General features: G+C 45.1%; 1 protein-coding gene across 1 annotated transcript in view; it reads right to left on the minus strand.

Moving 5' to 3' along the window:
- The window catches only part of Zbtb38 (zinc finger and BTB domain containing 38), a gene marked incomplete at its 5' end in the record, with an annotated part of 36720 nt that extends 17753 nt beyond the window's left edge, over positions 1-18967 (minus strand). Inside the window, 1 exon segment of the mRNA XM_013506261.1 lies at positions 18863-18967.
- Between the last annotated feature and the right edge of the window lie 1217 nt (positions 18968-20184).

Genomic DNA, 20184 nt, shown 5'->3' on the forward strand with positions numbered 1-20184 from the left:
GATAAAGGTGCCCTGGGGTGAACATTTAAGGGAAACTCAGTATTTTCCATGAAATTCGACTTTTAATTTTCTTTAAAAATGTAAACTATTTATTTATTCATTCATCCATTTAATATTTTGAAACAGGGTCTTGCTATGTAGTTCAGGCTGGCCTGGGCTCACTATGTAGCCCAGGCTGGCCTCAAACTCTCAGTGATCCTCCTGCCTCAGCCTGCTGAGTGCTGGGATGATAGGGGTGCACCACCACACCTGGCAAAATGTAAACTTTGAATATGCAGCACTCAAATATTAATCGGTTTTGCTTTTTATATATTTTTGTTCCAAGACAGTAGATATGAATGCTTACCACCTACCATTTGAGTATAAATCAAGCTTTACCACAAAAGGGGGCACAGAAAGGGAATGGTAGGGCGAGTAAAAAGTGGGAGGACAGAGGGATCCCCAAAGCACTGCACTAGTCCATTCATAAAACAGTCTTTACCTTAGAGTAACTTAGGGTAAGGCAGAGTGCATTCAATCTGAGACAGTGACAAAGAGCCTGGGCCTTGGTGTCAAGTGGTCCTGGTGCTGTCATGACTTTGGGCAAGTTTCTTAAATTTGTGCCTCAGTTTCTCCATCTGCCAAATGGAACTAATATCGGTCTCTACCAGAGTTAACATGAAGACTAAATGATAATACCCATGAAGTGTCTGCTATAGTGTACCGCTCAAAATCAAACTCCATAAACAGCAGCGACTATCAAATTACTGTATTATCAGTTGCAAATGTCAGCGGGAGCAAATACTAGCTAAGCCTTGGCCCTAGGCCCCAAATTAGGGAATGTGAAATCCCTCAATGGCCCAGAGCCCCCCAGTCCTTCACACTGACACCCCAGAAAGGCTCCAACCAACCCTTCCTCCATGCAGAGAGACGTTTCCCCAAACCTTTGCTACATTTTGTTAAATACATCAAAGTGGTTTTGTTTTCTTTCTTTAGTGGCGTTGTTGGTATTTCAAAGGTTGCCAGAAAAGGGTATTAACAATTTAAATAAAAATCTTTCAAGTTGGCTATTTCTTAGCTATTCTGATAAAAAGCGTGGTATGAACGGGGTCAAAATAATCTTTTTAAGACAAATACTTAGATTGTTAATAAATTTCCATTATGTGTCCTTTCCCTCGTATTCAAAAGGTCACCCAAATTTGGCTATGAATTTACAAATAAAAACAAAAGGAGGGTATTATCTGTTTGCTGCCTTGCAAGCCTGTTTTGGATAGGGACACTGTTTTCCGGTCCCCAGCTTTCTGCCTCATTTCCTCTCCAGTCTGTTTACGACTCTGAGCAGATCACATCTGCTCCCTTCTCTGCATGCAAAGGGGAGTTCTGCAGAGCGGCTTTGGGGCCACCGAGCACTCACTTTATTCTAGGAACCTTAAGAGAATTATCAGTCTGGTTATGGTCTATTGTACAGAATACGTTCATGTTTGGTTTTTTTTTTTTTTGGTTTTTCTCCAGTACCCGGAACCGAACTCACGACCTTGCACTTGCCAGGCAGGCGCTTTTGCCGCTGAGCTAAATCCCCAGCCCCCATGTTTGGTTTTTGGTTTGAGAATTTTTAATTTAAGTCTCAACTGGAAGGATTCAATAGCTTGTGTTTTGCTCCACAATAATACGGGGGTTCCGTTTGGAGTCTAGTGCATTTATGTGCTTTATTCTAAATTATGGTTCAAGCTTCTATCAAAGTACTTGACTAAAATTATGGGCAACTGTCAGATGTGGTCGAAAGTTCCAAGCTTTCCTTTTCTTGTTTCACCAGGCCGTCCTTTCTTTTCCCCATAAATTTTTTTTTAATGGGGTCTCACTATGTAGTTCAGGATGGCTTTGAACTCAGTATATAGCCCAGATTGGTCTCAAACTTGTGCTGAGTGCTGGGATTACAGGCATGCGCCACCACACTTGACTTTTTCTGTTTTTGTTTGTTAGGTTTTTGAGATAGGATCTTGCTATACAGCCCAGGCTGGCTTTGACATCACTATGGAGCTCAGGCTAGCCTCAGACTCACGGCAGTCCTCCTGCCTCAGCATCCCAAGTGGTAGGACTACAGGCACACGCCATCATGCCCAGCTCTTTTGTATACTTATCTTTCTCCTGAGAGTAAAGCAGGGCTTCTGCTTACAAGCACTTGGATGGTAGTGCAAAAACTAGTATTTAGGAAGAGACTAGGAATAATATAGTAAGAGTTTCTACGCTAAGACCTTGGGAGAATATGCTATTTTTGGTACAGTGACGTTATTTACAGGAACACTTTCAAAAAATAGGCACAGGCATCACGATATAATATTATGATGGATGTATTTAATAACTACATGTTAACAGATATAAAATTTATGACTCTACTATTTTGGGTAACCAGAACATGGCCATGAAAGATGCCATCCGCCAACCCCTGATGGTGACGACTAACCAGAGAGGAGGACAGGGTTTGAACAGCCAGAGAGGAGCTTCTCGCCCTTGAGGGACTTCGACAGGCCCATTCCCACTGGCCCGTGCCACCTGGATTAGGGACTGAACGTGACTGCCCCGGGGCCATTCCCCTCCGCGTTATCTGGTTTGTGTAGAAACAGGAAGGCAGCTGGCTTTGCCAGAATGTTAGGAAATCGGTTGGAAAAGCCACAGTGTTTTACAACAGGAGCGCTGTGTTCTCCGCACCCTGCGTTCCGTCCCATCCGCATCCTGGTGGGGGAGGGCTTTCCCGCACAGTTAGGTGAGTTATGCTCTGCATGGCAGCATGACAGCAAGGCGAGGAGGCAGCACAGAGGGGTGTCCTAGACCAGGGAGGCAGGGCTGAATGCAGGAGGTGGGCCTGCGCTACCTCACACGCACAAGCCCTGGGTTCAATCCTTACTACCATGAAATAAAGAGGGTGGGAGGGCACGAAGAAAGGAAGCAAAAAATAAAATCAAATTCTGGGGCCTTGCTCCCAAGTATTCTGATTCAGGTTAGTCTGGGGTGGCACCGTGGTAGTGTGGGGAGATAGGAAAAATGGAATTGTTGCTAAGAGTCTCCAAGTGATTCCGCTGTGCGCACTCCATCCTTGGCCCAGTTTACTTTCCTTGGGTAAGCAGAGGCTTGCCCAGAAAGCCTCTGTACCAGCCCTATCCAGTAAACAGTACCTGTGAGCTGTACCACAACTCAGGGAAGGCCTTGCTCTGTCTGTGCTGCTGAGCCCGTCCCTTCTCTCTTCCAGGGTCCTGGCCTCAACAGGGGTAGAGGTGGTACAGTGAGTCCCCCAAGAAGTTCCTGCCTCCGAGAGCAGGCGGTCTTTCTTAGACACCTGATCCCCTGGGCCGAGCTCTTTGGTTCCTTCACGGCAGGTGACCACGGCCCCTTCCCAGCTCAGAACGCAGCATCCACAAGACGGGGCTGCAGCCACACAAAGAAATGCTCTCGGGTCCCACGGAGATGGCAAATCCGGCCCCCAACACTTTTCTCAAAATGAGTAGGGTAGATGAGTAAGCACTGCTTCAATATAAGCTGAGCCTGGGATGTCTTTGATAACAAAGTGCAAAGAGAACATGACTTTTAGTGGCCATGAGCGCTGATCATCTGCCACAAATGGATTTCTGAGATCCTGGGATCAGGGTTTCTGGCACCGCTCCACCAGTGTGGGACTCTCTTCAGAAGTCTCAGCCTGAAGACTGAGGTGTTCCAGGGCCTCCACACCAGCCTCTGCCACACCACAGCTCTTCCTCACCTGTGCGTCCCTTCCTGGGCTCCACATGCCCATTTCCTTCAGCTGTTCTCCTATAAAGAGAATTTTATACAGAAGCCGAAGCTCTCATGCCATGACCAAAACAGGTATGTAGGCTTCCTGACCCACAGATCCTACTATACCATGCTCCTCAAATGGCACCACGCTTACTGTGACCTTGCAAAGAATCCTCCTCTATAAAAGGGAAACTTAACTGAAACTTAAAATACTTACTCCCAGGGCCGGGGATATAGCTCAGCGGCACAAACACCTGCCTGGCAAGAGCAAGGTCCTGAGTTCGATTCCTGGTACCAGAAAACAAAATACTCCCATTAAATTGTGCTCATTTGGCCCATCCTGATGAAACACTGTAGTTCAGAACAACAATTCTATCTTAAAAGACATCTACTGATTGCTTAAACGTGCTACGCTGATTCCTGTTCCAGTTTAGGATGGCGGGATTAGTGACCAAGACTGAAGGTGATTGTTGTCACCCACTCGAATCTCACTTCAAGGGCAGTACTGCTGATTGGCGACTACCTAGGGAACGTGTTACAATCTATTAGAATAAAAAGATAAAGCCTTGCTTTCCTTTTTAAGGAGGAGCATACGGAATATACAGTACACTGTCTGGAAAAGATTCTGTGAGGAGCAGCTCTGGCTGTGTTTGTGTAACATTATGTTTAGATCCGAGAATTAGAGCACAGGGTAAGTGCGCTCTTGAATTCAGATCCGGAAAGCTTAAGAGTTGCTGGGAGCACAACTGTTGGGAACAACCTAAAGGAACAAGATGCCAAGCTTCCTGGGACTGATCTAATGGTCTCTGGATTGACTGATCTTGAGTGACAGGGGACTCAAGGCAAAGCCATAACCAGTTATCTTCTCCCCGCTCTATTGTCTATTCAGCAGACACAGCTAGATTCATTTTTCTCTTCTTCTCTATCTCCTCATTCTCCTAAGTAGCTCAATCCACTTGTTTTTCTTGGGCCTACATCCCAGCATCCTTGTGCCCCGCCCTGCCGTGGAATTCAGACAGCCTGCCATTGTTTCAGGCCCACATCCGCTTACCCAGCAGAAACGCCACCTTCCCCATCCTGGCTCCTCCTAAAGGCCAACTTTCTGGACCCAAATACAGAACAAAGACAAGAACACCCAGCCTTGTTCCTGTTTAAGTCCTGTACCACTTCTAAGTCACTTTCATGCACACGAGGTGATTTTCCTATTCACGACACCCTTGCGGGTCATGAGATAGTGTTTCCATTCCAAAGATGAGACAGCGAGGCTCAGAAAATTCAAACCAAAATCCCTCACAAGTACATAGCTTGCAATTGGCAAAGCTAGATTTGTAACCCTGATCTTGTGACTTTGTGTTTCAAAATAACTGCTAACATACTTAAAAAGACATTTGTATGACCTAACCCTTATTATATAAAAGCCACCATCCTTTTTTTTTTTTTTTTTTTAGATAGTGTCTTACTATGTAGTCCAGCTGGGCCTTGAATTCACTATGGAGCCCAGGCTGGCCTTGAACTCACAGTAATCCTTCTGCCTCAGCCTCACGAGTGCTGGGACTACAGGCCTGCACCACCATGACTGGCCCCATCTCATCTTCTGAATGGCATGTTTAATGTCTGTGATTATTTTATGCTGAATCAGTCAAAGATGTATCTGTGACTCATACATATCATTAGCTATATTTACTAATAAAACCAGTTTTTCCTGGTCAGCTGATAGACCATTATCACACTGCGGACTGGTAGGGTCACCTGTGTAGTCTACTTTGGGTTTCCAGTCATCTTGCATGACCTGATCACACAGCACTCTGCTTAATCCATTCTGTGTAACGGGAGTAATACCCAAGAGGATTATGGTGATGGTTAAACAGAGCAATAAATAGACAGACCTTAACCAGCAAATATTCAATTAATGAGATTACATATTACTACTACTAATACATCTTCAATACATTCATTAAAATCCAGTAGAGTTCTGGTTTTTTAACAAGCATCTAATGAGGTTTAAGGTAGCCTTAGTTGAGAGAGATGGAACCATTTCTCCCCTTGGCCCTTTTGAATCCCCGATTTCTTCCCTCAGGCAGCCACCTCCTGGAGCCCAAGGTCCACTGGAGGAGACAGACATGCGCAAGCCTCCTCTATGTTGGTCAAAGTGCCATGTGAGGGTGCATCCAGGACTGTGGAGGTGGCAGCCTGAAACTGAGTCTGGGGAAGAAAGGTCAGGGAAAGATAGTTGGGGTTAAGTCTTGAAGGACAGGGGGCATCTCCTGAAAATCCAAGAGAGAAAAATGGCCTTCTATTCCAGGCAGAGGTCTAAGCACATGCAAGGGGGCATAAGAAGGCCCCGTCTGGGGAAGAACAAAGAGGTGAGGTAGCCACCGCTCAGGCAGGGTAGGGGGAGATGGGGAGGGTGACTGGAAGGACCCCAGTCAGTAAGCGTCAATTATCACGATGGGTTGAATTTATCCTCCAACTCCAGTCTGTCCCTAACCGCAGAGCAGAATCACTGTGAGAATTTGACTACTGTATATGAATACTCAGGCCCCAACTCAAGACTCTAATTGATTTGGTCTTGGGTGAAGTCTTGGTATTGGGAATTTTCAAAAAGCTCTCTAGGTGATTTTAAAAGGTGAAAGATGTATACGATCTGAAGAGAAACCAGAGTATTCTAGGTGAGTCTAATGTACAACCAGGACAATGGCAAGGCAGTGACAAAACTTTATTTTCTGTAAAAGCTTTAAACAGGGATGATTTGATGAACGTGTGGACAGGTCATTCTTGGGAACAGTGCTGAGCAAGGTATCTGTAGACTGTCCAGAAAGCAAGCAAGGAGACAGTGAGGTAAGAGGAGAAAGCGCTATCTAGATGGAGGAATCTAACTAGAAATTAGGGAAGAGTGGCTGGAGAGCTGGCAGGCCGTTAACAGGCAGGGGACCCAAGTCAAAGAGAGGTTTGTGGGGAGGGTGATGAAGTCTGGGTTCCCCAGAGGGACCTGGGAAGTACGGGTGGCTCTGATCTACAGACAGCCTGCATAGCCTCTGCTGCTGGCAGGAAGCTGTATGTGCAGTGTGCTAACCTAGAGGGGCGGGTGCAAGCAACAGCTTGGATTCGCCTAAGGAAAGTAAACTGGGTCAAGGATGGAGCTTGAGGAACGGAGTGTGCACAGCAGAATCACTTGGAAACTCTTGGCAACAATTCCATTTTTTCATGTCACCCCAGGCTAGCCTGAATCAGAATACCTAGGAGCAAGGTCCCAGAATTTGATTTTATTTTTTCCTTCCTTTGTTTGCTCCCTCCCTCCCTCCCTCTTTCTTTCGTGGTACTAAGGATTGAACCCAGGGCTTGTGCATGTTACATAAACATTCTACCCCCGGCCATTTAAAACTTTTATTGGGAGATCGGATTTCACTAAATTGCCCAGTCTGTTCTCAAACTTGCAATCTTCTGGCTTTTGCCTCCCACGTAGCTAGGATTACAAGTGCACATCACCACACTGAGTTCACCAGGATCTGCTTTTTAACAAGTTCCCAGGGCTTCTGGACCAAGGTTGGGTTGGGTTGGACACTAAGAATTTACTAGGGGTGCTGCCACAAATTACCACACACTTGGTGACTTAAAACAGCAGTAATTTATCCTTTCATAATACCAGTGGCTAGAAGTCCAAATTCAAGGTATTGGAAGGGCCATGTTCCCTCTGAAGATTGTGTGTGTGTGTGTGTGTACGGTCCTTCTTTGCTTCTGGCTTTTAAAGTTCTAATCTTTCCTTGTTTTACAGCTGCATACTAATCCCTGCCTCTGTCTTTGCAGTCTTCTTTGGTTTCTGTCTCTGTCCTCCCCCATCTCTCTTCCCTCCTTCCCTTCCCCCATCTCCTGGAGTTGAATCCAGGGCTTGCACACTGTGCTATATCCTCAGTTCTTTTATATACATATATTTAGTTCTGCTAACTTGCTCAGGCTGGGCTCAAATCTCCAATCCTCCTGCCTCAGCCTCCCAGAGTACTGGGATTATAGGTGTGTGCCATAAGACCCAATGCGTGAGTCTCTTATAAGGCCACTTGTCATTGGATTAAGGCTTTCCTGATAATCCAGGATGATCTCAACTCAAGATCCTTGAAAGATCATCATTTTTTTTTTTTTTTTTTTTTAGGAGTTTTTTTCTGGTACCGGGAATCGAACTCGAGATCTTGCACTTACCAAGCAGGCACTGTGCCACTGAGCTATCTCCCCAGCCACCTCAAGATCCTTAATTATATCTGCAAAGACCCTTTTTCCTAATAAGGTCATACTCACAGGTTCCAGGTCCTAGGACGCATCTTCTATGGGGAAGGAACACCATCCAGCCCATAATAGACAACATGGCAATAATGTATGTGGAGGAATGGGAGAGATGAACTCCAAGCTCTTCCTCAACAAGGGCAGGAAGAGAAGGAAGAAAAGAGGGAGGGAGGAGGAAGGGACACTCCATTTCCAGATTTCAGGGAGTATCAAGCCTTGTTCTGTCAAGGGACCTCACAGCACTAAGTGTTCAGGGCAAAAGCCACCTGAGAAGTACTACACAGAACGGAAAAAATAAAACCCTAAACCAACAAAAATCTAATTAGACTATATTACCTTTAAAATGTAGACAAGAACTTTTCAGGGCTGAAAAGATTTAGCGCATTTTCTAAATTGGATTAATTTGACACGAAGCTAGGATACTGTGGACCTTTTGTCCTCACCAGCCTGGTAGTTTCCGGTCCAGACAACAGGTCACCACAGAAGAATGGGATTATTTCTGTCTTTCAAAATGCTTCTTTTTTTTTTTCTTGGTACCAGGAATTGAACTCAGCACCTTGCACTTACCAGGCAGGAGCTTGCGCCTCTGGGCTATATACCTGGCCCTCAAAATGCTAACTTAGAAGCAGGCCATGTGGCCAGTCACTAACACTTAGAAAATTCTGTTACACCTCCATTCTGTTGTGATCATGGGTCCCACCAGGGTCACATACATCTTCACTGAGAGTGGGTCACTTCTTTCAATACCCATTCACATTCCCCATGAAGGTCTCACATTATAATTATTTTTGTAGCACCTGACACATGAAGGTTTTCTTTCTCCCAAAGGCAGGAATTCTCCTTCTTTGCAACCCACTTGTAACAATCTTTCAGAATCAGATTCTTATGGTGGTTAAAGTCACCCCGTCATATATCTCTGTGGCAGAACTCAAAAGCCACAACCCCATCCACATCTCCTAACACTATGCCCAAATGCCTCCTAGCCAGCAAGTTAGCAATCTCACATGGGCCAATTTGCATATGTCTGTCTGTCCCTGTGCGGTAAGATACTGGCTAGAGCAGTGTGCTCTGAAAATGGCAATGTGTGTGAGGCTGGAGGGGATCTTAGGTACATTCCTGGACACAGCTGTCTGGGGCAGGGCTTAAGGCTCAGCAGCTACAGTACGCTTCCATATTATGCCCCTACTGCCGGTCTAAGGACCATGCTTTGAGCAGCAAACATTAGGACCCCCTGCAGCACCGGCCGATGGGTTTTCATTGGTCAAGTTACCCTGGAAAGTCCTGGAAGTACTTGACATCCTGGATCCCCCTAGAGGCCATCCCATGTGGCTGAAGCCTCACAACCTCACTTACAATGGCAGAACTTGTTTCTCTTTATTGCCAGAATACCAAGAAAAGCCTAACTCTTAGAGTAAACGAGGGTGAGGTAAACAGGTCAGTCTAGCAAAAGCTGAGGTACATGTAGTCCATCTTTGCTTCTGTCAGGGTAGAGATGGCCGAGGCCTCAATGCAGCTTAAACAAGCTAAATTCCCTTACCTTTGGTGCAATGAACACAGTTATAATGGGGATGATGACGCCAGTGACAACAAAAGCTAACGTTTAATGAGCACTTTCTACACGTCAAGCTCTGTGCTAAATGCTTCACAGACATTATGACTCACATAGCACCGAGAGGGGAAATGGGAGTGGTTAAAAAGATGTTGAACAAAAGGGGACGGTATTATACATTCAAGGGAATGCAGAGGGTCAATGAAATGTCAGTGGACAGGGAGAGGACAGTTCTCACACTGCTCCAGTCTGGGACTGCTGTTTGATACTGCAGAACCATCCTTGGATCAAGTGGATCAGCACCACAGATGTGGCCCATCAGGACGTGCCTGCTGTCACCAATTCCCTGACACCATCCACGTCAGCCTCTGCGGGCTTCGCCGCATTTGGCTGTCCTGGGTGTGACATGCTCAGAGGAGGAGCTTCTTGTGATGGGTTCTTCCTGTTCCATTCTGGAACTGGTAAACCAAACAGACTACATCTGAAGCCTCTCTTTCTTTCTGTGCTGCTGCTGAGACCTCAGGGGATGGGAAGTTGACCACTGCAAGCTGGAGAACACTCTGTCTCTGGCAGGAACACCCTCGAGCAAGGCTGCTGGGGCTATTGCCCCGACCCACCTTCCGCTCCAATTCCTCCTCCTCCCCTCCACAGACAGGCTGTTTGCATTGCTTCCTGCCTGGTTTCAGACCAAAATACCCATGCACAGAGACCATGGCTAATGGGCCTGGGCTCCTGAGTGTTTACTTAACCAGGTAGATTCTCTCACGTGTACACGTACCTTTCTCTCCCATTTCCCCCATGGTGCCTCCCCCATTTCCAGTTTGAAGCCACCACTGCCAGTACCCAGCCCTTTGGAGAGAGGCCAGGCATGGCGGCGCAGGCCTCTGAGACAGCCTGGAGTTGCGAAAACCACCTCTGCCCTGGGTTCAGGAGACACAGCGTTTGGCAGACGTGTTGAACAAGCCAACAGCGAGGGGTGAGGCGGAGGAGAGGCTTGGGGCTCTGCTCCTACGAAAAACTACAGAGCCCTGGCCGGGCTGGTCACGCACAGTGGTTTAGACAAGAAAAACGACGGAGGAAATGGTTGGGGAGCGGGAAAATGTACCAAAGAACTGAATTTCAGTTTGTTTTGCCAATTTCACCCCCAAGTTCACTGAATTAAGCAGGACGTAGATTTCTGGCAGTAACCTGTAGGTCGAGTTCCCCCGCTCGCCTGTTTTAGAGCAGACTTTTGTGATCTGTCTATAACGTAACACAGCAAAGCACCCAAAACAAAGGCCTAGCCCACTGCAGATGAAAACCCACACTATGCTGTTTAGAAAAATTATGCTTTAAATGTATTCACCAAAAAAAAAAAAAAGTCTAACAAACAGGCTGTGCAGTGGAACAGCTGAGCTTCTGCTGGTGCTTTCATTTTAGAGAACAGCCGCTCCCGGCCTGCACCGGGGGCGGAGCTTCCCCTCCTCACACTCAGAAAATGGCCACCGCTCAGAAGCCTGAGCAGCCACAGGGCCCAGGGACCCCCTGGGCCCAGGTGCTGACCTCTCCCAGGTCCTCCTCTGCAGGCACAGAGAACCTTCTCTTTCAACTATTAATAACATAACGCATGCCTCCAAAGTACTGCACTGGTTTGCTGAGCAGCCCCACTGACTAATCACCACAATTTTTACTATCCTCCCTGAGCAAGGCAAACTTGTGGAAGAAAAAAATAGGTCGTTTTCTAACCGTCTGGTAGTTGCTGGGATTGGAGTAAGACTCCTATTTAAACTTTAAAAAAGAAAAAAAAAAAAAAAGACCTTGACAAGTACTTCCTAAAATAGAACCACAAATCATCAGAAACTCGTTATAAATAGAAAAAAAAGTCTCAAAATAGAACATTCAAATGTGGCAGAATGATCTTAATTAGCTTCCTGAAAATGTCAAAAACACAAACAAACACTGAGAAATTAAATATACAACAAAACAGGGTAAGATACTCACTTAGAAGCATATTTCCGTTTAGGGAAAAAATATGTCTCCCAGGCAATTTACAGTGCTTTTGTGCAAAAAAAGTCAAGTTCTGGTGTGCAGCAAAAAAACACTCCAGAATTGCTAGACCTTCACAGGAAAAAATTTAAAGGTTAAGGTTTTGGTTTATTTAAACCCTAGTTAGCACGACAGCAATCGGGGTTAGCCATAGATAAGGGTCCTAATACACCCGCGCTTCACTTCAGTGCCTCAGCACTGCTTCCGCAGTCTGTCCTCGGGCCTCTGCTTTCTCAAAGCCATCCCCTGTCCCCTCTCATTAATGCAAAGGTGGACTCGAATTAATCCAAGGGAAGAGCTCAACACAGCACAGATGTGGCTCAGCAATCAGAGCCCAAGCACGGGGTCAAATCACCATCTAGGAGAGCTAAACAGAAATCTCCACACTCACACGAAAATGCGTGTAAGCTTGGGCAGATCGATTCTGAATGTGCATCTTTTTTCTCTAGATAATGAATTCAGCCTTGTTTTTTTATGGAATCGGTGGTCTTATTATCTAAGTGTAATGAACTCTACTAATAGTCAGAAGTTGTTCTAATACACGGACAGAAAAAAAAGAACACACATATAAAAGGGCCTAAAAAGCATGTTCAATTTACAAAGCAGGAAATGACAGTCCAACTTTCACCCAGCACAAAGCCTGCCTTCGTGGGCCTGCTGACTAATCCCAGGACGCCTTTCTGTGGCTTCACACAGCCACTGCACATTGCATGAAAATCCGCTCTGGGATGAACACATGGGTGGTAGCCAGCAAAACAGGGGTGTGGATACTGGGTTTTCTCTCCATACTCCTTGAGAGAACGTTTAGCTCCTCTCCAAATTGAATTATAGCATAGCTGAGTCATTTTCGTAACATAAGAGCGGAAAAATGCTTCTTATTTTTGTGGTGCACGTGATAGCCAAGTGCTCTGCCACTGAACTATACCTCAAACCTCTGGAAACATGCTCTGAAAAAATGAGAACAGCCTTCTGCCTCTCTCAGCTAAAAAAGAAATTTTCTTAACTACCTTAATTGGCAAGAATCTATGTGTTTTAGCTGCAACAGCAGTGCAGTATCCCGGTGCCCTACTATGTGCTGCTGGAAGACCACAAAACACTTCAGTGCCCCTTTAGGTTTTGCTGCTGGCTGCTGTCCTCTGCCCTCCAATAGTCTGTCTGTGTCTGGCAGACTGGACAAGAGACAATGGGTTCTGTTCCCACTTTAGCTGTGAGACCCTGAGCGAGTCCTGTGACTTTTCTGTTGGGCTATTTTATTTCCAAAGTTCTTTTTATCCACAAAATTTCAAAACCATGATTTCCTTCAACCTTGTCCCATTTTGTCATCTTTTTATAAGATTCATCTTCCCCAATGCAGACAATCTCCCACCTTTTATTACAAAGCATATAGGGTAAAGGTAGGAGCCTGTGAGAACAGTTGGTGGGAGCTATGGAATTGGGACCCCTGGAAGATCACAGACTGCATCCCTGCCCTCCTCCTTCTCTCCCTCTCTCCCTTTGTTTCTTCCCTTCTTTCTTTTTCCCAGTGCCTCTACTTTTCTGCTGAAAAAGAAACGAAATTATTGCACCTCAGAGTAGAAGGGAAACTGAGCCACCCTTGAGCCAAATCTCTGGTTACAGGTGAGGAAACCAAACCAGCAAAGTTACAATTTTCTTTCCCAAGGTTGCACAAAAAAAGGCTTTTTACCTCTTCCAGCCCTGCTTTGCAGGGCTCTGGGCTCTTTCCCAGTCTCCTGTGAGCTTCTCAGGCCTCAGAGGGAAACCAACACGCGTGCATCAAGCACCCCTTGGCAATCCCATAAGAAGTTATTTTAAACTTTCAACTGGTGTATGTAGGTGTATATAGGGAACATTCAGCCCAGCACAGCGATGTGACAGCTAAGACACCAACTGATTAATCTTATCAGTACAGAAATCCACAGGTGTTTTTGCTTTAAAATAAAAGCTTGCAGCAACACACTGATACTAGATAGGTACAGGTTAGAGATAGGGAGCCTCTGGCGGGGGTCTTGGGTCTGGTACTTGATACGCAGTAAGTGTTAACAAATTAAAGATCATGCTTTATCTCTGCTCCATTTGCATCTTGTCAATAATCCTGGGGTTATAATAACATCAAGAACGAGGGTCTTTGCGTCTCTGAGGTAAAATGAGAACAAATAACTATTCTGCACTCTCACTGCGTGGCTGGGGAAGCAGCTGGCGAGTGGAAAGAGGCTGCCTTTGCAGTGAGACTCCACGGCCAGAAACGCTCATCGCTACCACTCTGGCTGCACCTGTAGAGCCTCTCTGCGGCCAGGCTATCTGGGTTCTAATAAGATAAAAGAGATGAGCACTTCAGGAGTATCAGTTCCATCCTCTTCCTTGAGGGTCACGGGTACAGAAAGGGAAACCTGGTACCTAATGTCTCGGAAAGGCTCTGGGTCTTTAGCCTCCTCCTCCAAAAGAAGCAAATCACCCACAAGATGCAGATGCACTTTAATATGACTCAGTGTATTTCTTTCCTCCAGCAACAGGGATTGAACCCAAGGCCTTTGCACTGAGCTACATCCTTAGCCCTTTTTATTTTTTATTTTGAGACAGAATCTCACTAAGTCACTACATGGCCCAGGCTGGGCTCAAACTAGTGGTCCTTCTGCCTCAGCCTTCCAGAGTGTTGGAATTACAGGTTTCAATGTAATGTAATTATTTCCATTCCACCAGACATAATTCAATATACACAAACCAAATATTTTATGTTCTCCACACCTAGCTTACACATCACACATGTATATACGTCTCAAAGCTTTGTTGTGAATAACTAGAAAGCTAGGACTAGGGAGAAAAAAAGGATAAATTGCTTTTCCTCTAAAATGAGGTTGGGATAGGTAACAACATGAACCTTAGTGGAAAAATTATGTGATTGTAAGATGCAGAGAATGAAGGAAATAACAATGACATGTTTATTCAGCAGAAGACAGACTGGATAAATGCAGCAAAATATTTCAATGGCATGACTGTGTGGTGTTGCCATCGTTAAATATACTGTACTTGTTATTGCTAACATTAAATATACTGCATTATTGCTAACAAGTCCAGCGGCACTGATTTTATAAATGCTGGGCATAGGAGTCGGGTATCACCATTCACTCCACACCAAAAGAAGCTGGTTTGGGGGCTGTGTGAAACCCCCTACTTCTGTGGTTACGCTGCAGACAGCAATGGAGGGGCACCATAATACCACGCCACTGACTGAAATCTATTTGCTTTTAATCTGACTACAAATATAATTCACAAACACGAATGATACAAATATAAAGCTGCTGGGCACGGACACGTTTCTAATCAAAACAGGATATGACATCACCATACCAAGTCTCAGGTTTATCCCTTTCTCTGCTTCCCAGAAACTGCCATTTATTAATCTTCATCATGAGCCATGGCCATAGTTATTTAAAATGCAGATTCCCTGGCCCCACCCCAAATCCACAGAATTAAATCCCAGGGCCTGGAAATCTATACTTTGATAAGTTCCCCAGCTGGATTCCTATCCATACTAAATTGCTGGTACTTGAACTACACAGGATAGAATAGCTATAACTGGAGGCATGTACTGTACTTTCCGTAAGACTAACATATTAAAGTGAGTCATAGAGATAAGGCTTTGCGTGTAGACGCGGAGTACCTATAAATTTACGTACCTATACAAGGTTGTGAGGGAAAAAGGAATCAGCGTTTATAAACTGCCAATAAATACCAACTATCTTTCCTGACCAAGTGATGTATCACTCAGTCATCCAATAAACCTGAATGAGCTACGGCGGAAAAAGTTAAGAGTAAGTTCTACAGTCACAGCCTGGGAAAAGGCCCCACCAGGTTGTGAAACCAGGTTTATCTGACCTCAGTCTCCTGATTCCTTTATATTGACCTCATGAAAAACAGACATACATCATACAATAGCCATATGGTAAAAGGGTACTTTGAGGAACTGTTTGTACCACAGAACCATACTGGTTTTTGTTGTTTGCGATGCTGGGTATTTAACCAGGGCCTTTGCACTGAGCTATGTCTCCAGCCTTTTCAAAATTTTTTTCTTTTGAGACAGGGTCTGTAAGTCACTAAATTGCCCAGATTTTGCTTGGGCTTATAGCCCTTCTGCCTCATTCTTCCAGAGTGCTGGGATCACAGGTATGCACTACCATGCCCAGACAGAAATGTTTTCAAAACACTCCTTTTATCAAGGGATGTTCTTTTATCTGTCGCAGTGTATGGCTACTATACAAACCATATTTAATAGCCAGAATATTAGTAATCAGAAGTGTGTTTTGGGGCTTGCTAGGGTCAAATTAAACAGTGATTCTTGCTTTGAGCAAGCTACAAACTTATACAACTAAACGACTTCACATCTACTTTGCATGTCGTATTACCTTACAAAGGAAAACAAGAAATGCATCATCTAGCACAGTGGTGGTGAACCTACGGCACGCACGCCGCAGCGGGCTCTTTGTTACCACTGAAAGTTCTAAAAGGTTCACCATCGCTGATCTAGCGCTTGCCAGTGCAAAGGTCTTCCTGGGCCCATCCCTCCCAGTCTAGGGCCTGAGGAGCCAGGCTCCTTCCACTGGAGACTCTTTCCTGTGGGCTCCAGACTCACGTGCCTCTGGGATTCTTCCTTGCCCTCCTGTCAGACTGCTCTCTGCTTCCCTAGATGCTTCTTTCTTTCCTCAAAAAAGCTCTGCCCTCAAGCTTTTTCTCCCTATACTCCCTACTGGAAAATCACTCTCCTACCTCTTAACTTTTTCTTCTATACCAGTGAGTTCCAAACTAGCCCTGGTCCTCCTGTGGAGCTCAAGGCCCTGTCTGTCTAGGAGATAGCCCCAGTCAACACATCAAATCCAACCCCCCGTCCCCAAGTTTCCTCCAGGGCACTGAGGCTGTGGACAGCTGTCAGCAGCATGGGCAGCTCCTCCTCCACAGAGACATTTGATTCTGTCAGTTCTTCCCTTGGCTCTGCCCCTTCCGGTTTCCTTACTCATTATCCTGCATGGCTTATCACCCGCTCTCTGGGTCTTCCCCTCCCACTCTCTTTTCCTTGGTGGACTATGGTAGCTTTCTAACTGGTCTCCCTGCCTCTCCTCCCAAGCCCCCCAAACTACCTTTTCACAAGAGTGAGCTCCTAGGGTACAGTCACAACACTCCTCTGCTCAGGAGGCTTTAACCTACTGGTTAATAATATTCAGATTTCCTAGTTGGCACTCAAAGCGATTACTGTTCAGTACTGAATGTTCTCCAGCTTTATTTCCCCCTGGTCACCTGTATAGACCAGTTCTAACTCAACTGGACTTGATATATCTCTGTGACTATATCCCATTCTTTCTCAGTCTTCCTCATTTTTCCTATTTCAAATGTTTCCTCAAATTACCAGAGTACTTTCTTTTGGTATTTATCACAGTTATTTCTGCATTTGTTTTTTTTAACAGAATAACAGGTTTTAGAGGGAGTGGATTAGGATTTTTTTTTTTTTTTTTGATACTGGGAATCAAACTCAGGACCTTGCACTTGCCAGGCAGGTGCTGTGCCGCTGTGCTATAATCCCAGCCCCGGATCAGGATTTTTTGCTGCCAGATCGCCTTTTCCACTAGGACAGTTTCATACTTACAGTAGGTACTCGATAAGTATTTGCTGCATAGCATTTCTAAAACTCCCTAATGTTTACAAAGCATCTTCACATTCAACAACTCATTTGCTTATATTTGGGGCTTAAGTCATTAAAATCTGATTTCTGTTGCTTAATGTACTTCTTGGAGCTCTCTCTAACCTCCTATCTTATAAATCAAACAAAATATTTACTATGTTTAATTGCGTTACTTTTGAACACCCAAAGACCTCTGGCCTACAAGGTATAAGAAGAGAATATTGCAGATTAAAGAAATTTCCTTGCTAAACTGCTTTTTCCTCTGCTTGTGGATAAAGAATACAAATAAAAAGGCCTCCGTAAGCAAGGGACAGTAATGAAAAAAATGAAGAATTAAAGAGAAAGAGGTGAGAAATTCCTTTCTAAAAATTCTTTAAAAATTATGTGTAACCTGAAATATGAGTCAACTTCTAACATCCTTGGAGCTGATATGCCAGCATATTAATAAGAGAGATCATTAACAACTGAATAAATAATTCTTTAAGAGACTGAATATGACTACTACCATAATTATAAAAACATTATAATCTGTTTGAATACCCAAGTGCCTCATAAGAGCTCAACAAACATTTGCAGAGTGAAAAATAAATGAATTCAGAGAAGGCATTACTACTGTTTATAAACTGAAAGTTTTAATAAGGAGATGAAGTATACGTTAAAGTAGAATAAAATGAAAAATTGAATTGAGAGGCAAGAACTCGGATATGTCCATTACTCTGGTCTGTTCTTTTGACAGAGGCCACTCCGTGACTGCTGGAGAACCAGGCAAAGGGGGTCAGGTGAACAGCAGGCGGCAGCGGTCCACCCCCCTCTGGAGTTTAGGCCGCAAACTCCTCAAGGGCAGCACTTGCTTTGAACTTTGTGATCCTAGCATAGAGCTTTGCAAACAGAATGAGTGTATGAGATACAAAGGCATCTATAACCAGCTTCCAATGTGAAAACACTTCAATCCTTTAACACCTGTTCTTCCTTACTTCTTAGGGGTATTGTGAGGAATAAATAAAAATAGTGCCTTGGAAACCTTTGGCACCCTGGCTGGCACACAAACATATACCTGTACAGGTACTTGACAAATGATAGCTGTTACGGTCCCCATCTGGGAAGAGCTTATTGTGCTGGGCTATCGAATTTGTCTGTGACACCTGCAACTGCCTCAGGGTGGGTTCTTTAGGTGTGCGGCACGGTGTTCATCCCTCAGCAAGTGGGGAAGCTCTCTGCGTGACAGAGCAACAGAGACCCACATTTCTGTCCCGTCTAGAAGAGTCATTCAAAGTCTCTGGGCCTCCGTCATGTCTGTCGGCCCTTCCAGCCTGGAAAAGCCACAGAACTATAAAGAGATACATAAAAGCTCGGCCTGCAGAACTAGAATGAGAAACCGCCTGTCCTGAAGCCCTGCTCCCTAGTTCCCCTTCACAGGGGGGCCACACGCATCATGTGTCTCCAATAAACAGATAGCTTGAGAGTCATGGAAACTCTGTAATCTCCAAACCTGGTGGATGGCGCTCATGAGTCATAGATCCTTTGGGAGTCCCCTGTTCCCTTAGAAACAACCATTTCCTATTTCATGTAGACTAAAGAGAGATGAAGGGAGAACGTTTAAATACCTCAGTTAGAACAGACCAGACTTAACCAAGTTAGTTTCCCGTGCTTTGGAAGAAATCACTCGGAAATCCTTGGTTCAGAGTGGTCCATCTCCTCCACATCAAGATCTGAAAAACAGAAAAAAATGGGCAACGTCCTATCACTAGCTGCCAGGATTGGATGTTTCAGCAACAGTGATTGCAATTATTAGCACACATTGAACACCTACTGAAAGTCTAGGACTGCAGAGTGATTGACATATGTGGCCTTGGGTAATCTTCACGATACCTCTCAGGTACCCACGTTCAACCGGCTGCAAAGCCTGGACTACTAACCAGTAAATCAGAGTTCTACAAATTTTTACACTGAACCACTGTTTTGAAAAGTTAACACTATATAAACTAAAATCCAAAAGTTTCATTAAACAGGGGCCGGGGATCTAGCTCAGCGGCACAACGCCTTCCTGGCAAGCTCGAGGTCCTACATTCGATTCCCGATGCCAAAAAACAAACAAAACAAAACAAAAAACCCGTTTCATTACACAATGCTTACCCTTACTATGTGCAAGGCATGCTATTTATCAAATTATAATTTTTGTACTGTATTATATATTCTAAATCTGTAAAAACAAAAAGAATTTCCTCCAAGCGGGATGTGGTGGCGCATGCATGTAATCCCAGCGCTCTGTGAAGCTGAGGCATGAGGCTCACAAGTTGCAGCCTGGCCTGGGCAACTTAGTTCCTGTCTCAAAAATAAATAAATAGAAAGTACAGCAAAACCCCAGTAATAACCCACCCACTACACAGATTCTATAATCTTCTAATAGGTCCCGGTCTTGGAAACACATTGCACTTAAAAGTTTCTCTGAAACTACAACCCCTCCACTCTTTTCAGGCGCGAGAATTTGAGCATCACAATTAAAAGATAAATCTTAAACCTTTAAAATATGTATAAGGCACCATACCACCTATCATCTGTAATGGATCCTCAGAAGGGATATTCCGGAATGGAATGAGGCACTTACCTACAGCACGACGGGAGTTGCAGAGAAACGTGGGCAGACTAACTCTGACGTGTTAGACACCCTGCAAGCAGGGTCTAACTTCGGGCGGTTGCGTTGCGCCAACCGAGCGGACCTAACTACGGCAGAAGGAGGCTGAGATTGCAAACCCCTGGGGGCAGGGCCCTGCCTCTGCACGTCCTGCTCAATTCCGGGGACTTGGTGTTGCACCAGGAAATCGTCACGTTCCGGTGGGGTCGGGGCCGGGGTCCTGTGCCCGAGGCGGGCGAGGAGAGGCGCGCCAGTCCCCGCAGCGCCCGAGCCCGCCGGGCCCGCGCCCTCCGC

Source organism: Chinchilla lanigera, unplaced genomic scaffold (genome assembly GCF_000276665.1).
Source record: "Chinchilla lanigera isolate Chin_1 unplaced genomic scaffold, ChiLan1.0 scaffold00107, whole genome shotgun sequence".
In the NCBI taxonomy this organism is placed as follows: domain Eukaryota; kingdom Metazoa; phylum Chordata; class Mammalia; order Rodentia; family Chinchillidae; genus Chinchilla; species Chinchilla lanigera.